Source organism: Jaculus jaculus, chromosome 1 (genome assembly GCF_020740685.1).
Source record: "Jaculus jaculus isolate mJacJac1 chromosome 1, mJacJac1.mat.Y.cur, whole genome shotgun sequence".
In the NCBI taxonomy this organism is placed as follows: domain Eukaryota; kingdom Metazoa; phylum Chordata; class Mammalia; order Rodentia; family Dipodidae; genus Jaculus; species Jaculus jaculus.
In genome coordinates, this window is record NC_059102.1 from 134,125,195 (window position 1) to 134,135,546 (window position 10,352).

Genomic DNA, 10,352 nt, shown 5'->3' on the forward strand with positions numbered 1-10,352 from the left:
TATTGCAGTAGCCCACTCCCTTCTCTCAAAGTAGTTTCTTTCTAACATGCTAGTTGGTGTTAGGGACTTATTCAGTGAGTGCGGGGTGAGCGGGGGGCAGTTAATAATTGTAGCCCTTCTAAGCTATGGCTCTTGTGGTCTTTGTGCCAGGAGGATGTGTGCAGTAGGGAAAATATCTGCCCCACAGAGCCTCAATGTCCCTATGTTGCAGTCCACTCTTTGCTGCTGTAACAGAATGCTACAGATTGAGTAATCTTTAATTGTGTCATTGTTCTGGAGGCTTGGAAGTTTAATATTAAGATGCCAGCATCAGTTAGGGGCCTGCTTGCTGTGTTATAGCATAACAGAAGTTGAGAGAGGGATGAGCTCCCTATTTAATATGAACCTAGTCCTGTGATGATGACATTAATCTTCGATCTTCCCTCAAGGTAAGATCATATCCCATTAATTCCCACTAACCATGTTGCAGTGGGGGATTAAGTTTTCAACACATGATCTCTGGAGGACAAAGTCAAATTGTTATGCCCCATCTGTAGCAAAAGATTTGCTTTATGGACATCTTGTCATCCTCCTTATTTGTGGCTTTCCAATATTTTAGTTATATGAGCTCAACTATGGTCTTAAATTTTAAATGGAAAGTTTCAGAATTAAACAAATTATGAGTTGTAAAATATTTTATTTATTTGTATATGAGAGATACACACACACACACACACACACACAGAGAGAGAGAGAGAGAGAGAGAGAGAGAGAGAGAGGGAGGGAGGGAGGGAGAGAATGGATGTTACAGGGCCTCTAGACACTTTGCATGCTTTGCATGAACTCCAAATGCATGCACCACTGTTGTAGTCAGGTTCACCTTGCTGGCAGAAAACACCCAACCAAGAGCAGCTTGTGGGGCAAAAGGGTTTATTTTGGCTTACACACTCAAGGGGGAAGCTCCATGATGGCAGGGGTAAACAATGGCATGAGCAGAGCATGGACATCACCTGCTGGCCAACATCAGGTGGACAACAGGAACAGGAGAGTGTGTTGAACACTGGCAAGAGGAAGCTGGCTATAACACCCATAAACCCAACCCCCACAATACACTGCCTCCAGGAGGTGCTAATTCACAAATCTCCATTAGCCTGGAATCTAAGCATTCAGAATACCTCTGTTTATGGCACCTGACTCAAACTACCACATTCTGCTCCTGGCCCCCATAAACTGACAACCATACACGATGTAAAATGCAATTCATTCATCCAACTTTAAAAGTCCCATAAGACCTCTCTGTGGTCTGGCTTGGCTCACAGCAGTATGGCCAAGCACACCAAGAAGGTCAGCATTGTCGGTAAGTATGGGACCCACTATGGGGCCTCTCTCCGGAAAATGGTGAAGAAAATTGAAATCAGCCAGCATGCCAAGTACACTTGCTCCTTCTGTGGCAAAACCAAGATGAAGTGATAGGCTGTGGGCATCCAGCACTGTGGTTCCTGCATGAAAACGGTGGCCGGTGGGGCCTGGACCTACAACATGACCTTTGATGTCACAGTCAAGTCTGCCATCAAAAGACTTTAGGAACTGAAGGACCAGTAGAAGCCCTGTTATTTGAGACATCCCTGGCCTGCAATAAATGGGTTAATTTATGAAAAAAAATAAAAGTCCAATTGTTTTTAACAAACCCCAATGATATTCAAACATTCCCATAGTCCAAGGTCTTCTAACTGAGCCATAATACCAAAAATCCAAAAAACCCATAAAGGCACAGAATAAATATTCACACTGCAAAAGATGGCATTGAGCATAGCAGAGAAAATTCAACCAATACAAAATGTAAAACAACCAGGGAAAACATCAAACTCTGTAGCTCTAAGTCCAAAAACTCTATTCAGTGACAAAACTCCAAGTCTGATAACTCTAACCAGCAACAGGTCTTTGGAGTTCCAATTCAGCCCCTCCAGCTAGGGTACTCACAGTTTCAGAAAATTTCATCCAGTGTTAGCATCTTTCCCTGGCAGTCATCCTATAGTCCTGGCATCTCCATTGAGTCTCCACTGCAACCAGTGGTTCATCCTCATGGTTCCATTGTGTTTCCATGACACAATCCAACAAGCCTGTTTCACACTTCCCATAGCCATTTCCAAAATATAAGCCCATGTTGCAGATTCCATGACCCTCTTTTTTTCCTGCATTTCTTATACTCTATAATACCACACGGGATGCCAATTTGTTAATCCAGGGAGAATAAACCAGACTTTGAAGAACAAGATGCTCCTTCAATATTCATGCCCCTTAAAACGACCCTGCATTCTTTCTGTTGTCCCAGTGCAGGTCAGCTGGCTCATTCTCAATGGTTGTAAACTCTCATATAGTTGCAGCTGAATGGGCAGCAATTTTGTCCCAAAGATTTCATTTTATTCTGTGTCATATCCCTCTGCTCACACCATTCCATTTCTACGTAATGTAACCCTGTACAAGTTCTCAGGACATGGGCATAACAGCAAGCCTCTCACACAAACTGCTGCTAGTCCAGTCTTGGCAAACCTCTTTCTTACCCCCATAAGTTGAACCTCACAGTCCATAGTTCTTTCTGCATTTAGGTGTTTCAATTCTGACCAGAATAGTCCATCAGGCTGTACATAAAGCACCGCAAGGCATCTCTTAGGCCAAGGTTTCAAATACTTCCATATTCCTCTTGCAAAGCAGTTCCAGAAGGCCAAAAGCCATACAGTCCAGTTTCTAGCACTTGGAACACCTCTTCTCCGTATCAACTTTACTGTTGCAGTCAGGTTTGCATTGCTGTCAGAAAACTCATGACCAAGAGCAGCTTGTGTTTCATGGGGGAGGGTTTATTTTTGCTTACAGACTCGAGGGGAAACTCCATGATGGCAGGGGAAAACTATGGCACGAGCAGAGGGTGGACATCACCTGTTTGGCAACATCTCATAGACAACATCAATAGGAGAGTGTGCAAACACTGGCAAAAGGAAGCTGGCCATGACACCCATAAGCCCACCCCCAACAATACACTGCCTGTAAGAGGTGTTAATTCCTAAATCTCCATCAGCTGGGAACCTAGTATTCAGAACACCTAACTTTATGGGGGATACCTGAATCAAACCACCATAATTTTGCATGGGTACTGGGGAATTGAACCTGGGTCCTTTGGCTTTGCAGGAAAATACCTTAACCATTAATCCATCTCTCCAGGCCCAAATTATGAGTTTTAAATTGTATACCATTTTGGGGAGTATGACAAAGAGTAAATGCCTCCCCATTCCCACCTCCTTGGGTAATGAGTCATCTTCTATACAGTAGCTGTCTCTGTTTGTTATTGGATCAGCTGTTGAAGCAGTCTATCATCTCACCACTGTTCTCCTTAGCCCAGTATCTACCAGGATAAGAAAAGATCAGTGTGTTTGTTAAATCAATGAATGAGCAAAGGCAAGGGGCTATGTCAGAGCTAAGATACTGCATCCAAAAACAGTGGGTTTAAGTCTCCCTTATTTTACTTAATAATGGTCCCAAGGCAACAAGAATTGTGATGCTACAATTTTGTTATAGAATATTGTTCTGGTGGTTTTATTTCATTAAATAGTTGTTGTCAATCTCTTACTGTATGTAATTTATAAATTGAACTTTATCCTAGGTATGTCAGGACAGTGTAAAACACAGAATATGCAGGGCTCACTATGATCTATGGTTCCAGAATCTTCTGGGGGGTCTTGACATAGACCTCCTGTGGGTAAAGGGAGACCACATGGCCAAGCACATGGCTCAGCACTCAGGATGTGAAAACAAATAATAGTTATTGCTGCTCATACTTATCCATTTTTTCCACTCCAGCCCCATCATCTGATCCTCGTACCTTTCCAGTTCCCTTTCTGACCTTCTCTAAGTTTAATTTTTTAAATGAAGAGCCTATTTCCCTGTTGCTGCTGGTAATCAAGTAGGAGGATGTAATTTGTGGGCTTGGCCACATGGTGGGTGCTCCGTTATTGTGGTTCAGGAGCGCCGGCCTCTTTCTGGTACGTGGTGAATTAAGCTGATTTGCCCGAGGTAGTAGTTGCAATTTCTTTCTCCTAAGACTCCGACTTGGTTTTCAGCTCCACTGGATTTTAATCAAAGGCCATTCTGAGAAGTGTTTGTGACCCTGAGGACCTGACAGGTAATATGACCAAGGGAGAGGCCAGAGTAGCTCAGAGGGTTCAGGAAGCCAACTTAATTATAACCATGCCAACAGGCTGCCTGCTGCTTGGGAAGGTTTCTACCCTGCCTAGTAAGGGGACTGGGTATTTTTGTCCATAGCCAAGGGAGAATGGATCTGCCTTAGAGGGGATCTCATCTGTTGATCTACTTTCTTATCTGTTTTGGATTTCTGAGAATGAGGTTGAGGTTGGGGAATTTCTAGAGGTAGACTTGATTTGGCTGAGGGCCATGTTGGAGTTGGAGAAGCCTTTAACCTGAGCCTCAGCCGGCTTGCCTCTGGATTTCAGCTTCCTTCATCTTTGAGAGCCCACCAGAGGTGTTGTCTCTGGGGTTGCTAGGACAATGAGAAGATCTGGGCTCCAGTGGGGATCACCTACAGGCAAGGATGGATCTACTTACCTCTGCTATGCATTGAGTGCCTCCCATGGGCTAGGCTCGTTGTCACAGAGGACTGTAATGCCCATTTTACAGCTGAAGAAACTGAGGTCTGAAGACTTCAAGTGGCTTATCAGATGACAAAAAGCATGCAAATAGTGAAGCTATAAAGTTTTGAAAAGACACCACAGGCTTTGGTAGCAGGGCACTGGGAAAATGACTTGGAACTGAGATGGAAGCCATTTCCCTGCTGGCTAGCTAGCACAGTGCTAGAAAGTGCTATGCTGGCTGCTTGGGATAAGATATGCGTGAGCAAGCAGTGGATCCTGCAAGCTACAGAATCAATCAGCCAAGCAAGGCAAACCCACTGGTGTAATAGTGGCAAATTAATTAGTGGTGATCAACTGCTTTCTGACTGGATATGAGGCTACTCAGTGGGAGGGAATTCATGCTGATAATGAGAAGCAAGTAAGAAGCCTGTGGCTTGGAAGGTCATAGGCCCTAAAGGGAAGCTAAATGGAGAAAAGCCTTCTAAATCCTTATGATAATTGTTCTTGATCAGTGCTTCTCTCACTCTTGGTTAGAGAACTGGCTTTTTGCATATGGCTGTGAATGCCAGGAGAGACTCAAGACCCATGAAAATGACAAGAGAAGAGAGCCTACTGCCTAGCGTGAGAAGATCACCTCTATCACACCCATTAGGGTTCAGGAACCATTACAGAGGAAGTGACATTAAGTAGAGTGTTGTTCTCACTACTAGCCAGAGAACCTTTTCTACTTCTCCATGGACATAGTGGTAGACACTAAGGAGAGTCAAAACTCATCAAAGCAGAAAATAAGAGGTGCTGAGAGCTCAACCAAGATCAGGGAAATTTCCAGAAGAAAATTGCAAAAAGAATGCAAGAGCCACAGGTTGGGAAGTTGTATTGTGAGGCATTGTCCTCTCCACAGGAACAGACTGGTATATCCATAACCCCATAGTGATTACTGACACCCCACTGAGGAAGCCCTCAGTAGAATGGGGGTGGAAGAGAGGGGACAAAAGAAGATAACCTGATGGGAGGGAGTATGACCAATATTCAGAATGTGCCTATATTAGAGTTCCCAAATAAATTATTTTAAAAATGATTCATTATAAATATTTCAGACAGTATTTATGAAATATAAGGACTAAAAAGAAATACTATTTTGGCACCTAAATGTAATTAGGTAATAATTGCTTACTATATCCAATATCTGCTCAATGTCTGTATTTCCCAGTATCTTCTTGTGGTTTGATGTTTGAGTAGGGGTCTCACACTGGTGGAGGTTGACAGTTTGACTCTATTTTGATTTCCATTTCTTCTTTCCCTCATCACAAAAGGAATCCTCTGTCAAATTCCCAAACTCTGGGGTTTACTGATCTTATGTGTCACTTGAATTCAGGTCAAGCCCTTCCTGTCTGGGGAATCCAGTGGTTGCATCCACACTCAGCAATCACCACCATGAAGGACTCAGCTCCTGATTTCCTAACAACACTTTTCTCATTTCCTCAAAATAGACTGAGCTAGGTGGGCTATGCCTGATGGCCCATGGCTCCCATCCAATCTTCTGTCTTTATAACTTTCTCCAATTTATACAGAGACCCTTACACTCACTTTTGGGGATAAGGAATATTTGAATCTCTGGACACTATATTTTGGATCCATTATCTTAGATCTGACTGTTACTTGCCTTTGTACATTGATCCAACTTGGTAGATACTAGGCTATAGAGCCCAGTGGCTAAATAGACAGATGATATCTTGTGCATGTGGTGCTCAAGGCTGACTTGAGAAAGTCTAAAATGGAATCCAAGTCCATACAATATGTTCACACTATGATGCAAAGGACAGGATGTGTTGGGAGAGAAGAATTCAGGCATCCACCCACAGTTGGAGTGACAGGAGCAAGGAGAGACTTCCTGACAAATGTCGTACATAGAAGCTGAGCTCTGATGGGTTCTTGTCATGTATGAATTTGCCAAGGCTGCTGAAGAAAGCACCACAAACATAAGGGCTCAAGCAACAGAAACTTACTGACTCACAGTAAGGTGTTGGTAGGACTAAGTCCTTCTGAAGCTCTTGAGCAAGAATTTGTTCCAGGCCCTGCAGCCAGGGAGGTAGTGTGCTAGAGAGAGGATAAGTTTCACAGAGATTTTAGAGGGAGGCTTAGCAGGGCTCAGGATTGGGTTGGCTGAGATGGTTGAGGAAAATAGAGGGCTCCAGGATGGTTCTCTGCTTTTGGTTTCATCTGGTGGGGCCATATGAGGAATCAGGAAGAGTCTGACACTGAGCATGCCCTGGCTCCCACACCTCCATAGACCCAGATCCCTCTTGTGATGGCACAGTAAGTAGACAGTAAGTCACTTCCTGGGAGTCATAATTGCAGCATGTGAGAAACATGGTGGTTTAATAGTGTCCAGTGAAAATAGTGTATATACATGTGTGTAATGGTTAATATTTAAGGTCAACTTGACAGGATCTATAATCATCTAGCACACACATCTCCAAGCATGTCTGTGAGGGATTTTCTAGATTAGGTTAACTGAGGTGGGAAAACCCACCTCATTATGGTAGGCAGCACCATTCTGTTGGGTGGGGTCCCAAGCTGAATAAAGAGGAAAGATCTACCTGAGCATGAGCTCTCTGCTTCTTGATACGGATGCAATGTGGCTTCACACTCTTGCTGCCCTACCTTTTCTGCCATGGTGGGCTGTATCCCCTTGAACCGTAAGCCAAATAATCCATTCCTTGCTTGAGTCGCTATTGTCAGGAATTTTGTCTCAGCAGCAAGAAGAGTAACTAACATAATGGGATAATTCCATGCTTTTTGGTACCAAAGAGAAGGCACGGTACAGCCTAATAATTCATTTAATAGCCAGTTTCAAGGGTGGAGGTGGATGTTGGGTCATGATATGCAGAGACATTTATCGTACCAATAACTGTGGGCTAACTCCACAATGCATGACCCATTTACATCAACAAGGATGGTCCAATGGGAGGGGGTAGATCATGGATGAGCCTAAACAATGGTACCAAACTGCCTGTATTTGCTGAAAAGAAAACTAATAAATTAAATTAAAAAAACAAAGATCATCATTGGTCTTTTGTGCTATGGGATGCAAAGTTTGGCCTAACCTGAAACCTGGCATCCAGGACCCTCCAATGTCTGGTTTAAGGATTTCCCCAGCTTTGTCTCCATGCTAGCTCCTTGGGATATAAAACATTGAGTACTCCACTCCACTCATGTGCCAGCCTTCTTGCTTTTACACTTTTGATTCTTTGATCAGCACACTTATTGGCCGGTGTTACAACCCCTCACATCTCAGAGTGTTGAAAGTCACCTCCACTCTCCAACCTCAGGACCAGTTCAAAGCCCAAGTTCTCTGAGAATGTAATCTGAGCAGCTCAGCTCCATCCTGTCTACAGTCTTCTTGCACTTGGGAAAGCAGAGGACACGTAACTCTCTTTTACTGAGCTATTATAACCCTTCTTGTATATGTTTTTACCTTTTTATTATATTATACTATGATCTTGATGTTAGACATAACACATGGGTCACATCTCAGTGCCTGGACATAGAAATGAAAGACAAAAACAGATATTGAACCAAGTAAATGCCAATCACTATATGGCAGGCTTTATGGATAAGGCCACAGTTCATCCTGACTTTCTTCCAGGTGTGATCTTTCAAGTGAGCTCCATTGATAGTTGACAATGCTGAGGCTTAGAGAGATTGGAGCACTTCCCACTAGCTTAGTATAGACTGATAAGCAGTGACAGGGCTCTAAGCTTGAGCCCTACCATTCAGCTAGTCCTAAAGGAGCTTATTCAATGAAGAAGTAAAATGATAAAATAAGAGGCTCAGAAAACCACACATGGCCTTTCTCATCTGAGAATTTCAGGGGGTTGGGGTCCAGTCAATGAAGTTGGTGAATCGAGTATCATACAGACAGAGGCTAGAGGAGCAGAAAAGCCTTTGGCTTTTCATTCCTGGTGACTTTGGGCCAATCATTTTTAATGAGGGAAGAGAAGGCTGGAGTGTCCATATTACTGACTGTCTCTCAGTGACATAGATGGGCTCTCTGAACTACCATGGTGATGGGATAGATGGAGGCTTCCTTGGGAGCTCAGGAGCAGAGGTATAGGAAGGGAGTAGATGATGGAATCCTACCTCTTTCCTGCAAGGTCTTGATTAACTCAGTAATTGGCCCAATTTAGAGCGGATAAGAACATTTTATTCCAGTCTGAGATTGGCATGTCCCTGAACATTCACTTTAGATGGAAGTGCCCTTGAATCTGCTGTACTAAGAGGCATTTTCACCTGTTCAGTGGAGAGCAGAGGTGAGAGGGAGGGCAGGGCATTGGATTCAATCACAACGAATGCTCTGCAAGTTTGTGCTCAGATAGGAGCAGGCCGAGTCCTGACATCTTCCCCTGCCCTCTCCCTGCCACCTAAGTCTCCATCCTTCAAGGACGCTGGTCTGCTGGGTCTGATTGAGGCTGGTCTCTCGAGACATGGCTGTATTTAACCAAATGGAAGTGGCTGTCCACATACTATCCTTCCCTTTCTCTTTTCCTCTAAAGTACACAATGTCCTTATTTATCCTATTTCTTCCTTCTTTCACTCAAAAGTGTAGATCAAGGTGCTCCTGGCCTTTTAGGGTCTTCCTTTGTTAACTTTTCTTGCCATAAATGGGGTGCTCAGCATGTCCTCAATTTAACTGCGGATTCCATAAGCAGTTTTAGTGTGTTTCACTTCCTTGAACATGGAGATGGATCAACTCACTAACTCTGCTTGTGATTTTGTTAAGAAGCTTTGTATCTGAGTCTGTGAGAGAAAATGGCCTATAGTTTTTTTTTTTTTAACTTTTTGTCTTTTCTTTTTCAATCTACTTGTTAAGTTGGCATAAAGACTATGTTGGCTTTGTGAAATGAGTTGGGCAGAGTTTTCTGGGAAGAGATTGCACAGGATTGATGGTAGCCCTTAAATATTAGTGAAACTCACTGGTGCAGCTTTATCCAGTCATGAGGTTTCTTTGTAGAAAGGTTTGTACTATGAACTCTATTTTTTTTAGTAGATACAAGAGTTGAGTATTTATGTTCTCTTGTATCAATTTTCCTAAATTGTGTTTTTCTAGGGGTTTGTTTATTTCAATTATATTTTCAAATTTTATTGCCATAAAGTAGCTCATAAATTTGTGAGACAAAATGTGTACTTTACAATAAAAATGCATTTAAAAATAAATTTTATTATGTGTATTTGAGATCTATAACATAACACTGTTATACTTTTATAGATATTACAGTGAATAAAGTAAAGGATATCATCTCACATACTTACTTTTTCTGTGATAAGAACACCCAAAATCTACTTATTATGACAACAATCCTGAACAAAGTATCATTTCATCAGCTGTAGTCCTCATATTGTACATTATATCTCTACACTTGTTCATTCTATCTATCTGCTATATTTGATCCTCTAAGCCACATGATATCCTCTTATTATACTTTTAATTTCAATAGGATTGTACACTGGTGTACCTTATCATTACTGACACTGAACATTACTTACTGGTACTCTCTTTTTGTCTCTTATTCCTTGTAATCAGATTTGTCAGGGATTTATCAGAATCACTAATCTTGGCTTTGTTAATCAGCTATATTGTGCTTTTCCCCATCTTCATTAATTTCTGTTTTTACTTCCTTATTTCACTTTCCTCTAGTTTTATTTTTCTCTTTTTGAACTTCTCAGAATGGA

The 10,352-nt window shown here is 42.4% G+C and overlaps 1 pseudogene; it reads left to right on the forward strand.

Moving 5' to 3' along the window:
• Window positions 1-1,302: 1,302 nt before the first annotated feature.
• LOC123457723 lies at window positions 1,303-1,581 on the forward strand (annotated as a pseudogene).
• Window positions 1,582-10,352: the final 8,771 nt, after the last annotated feature.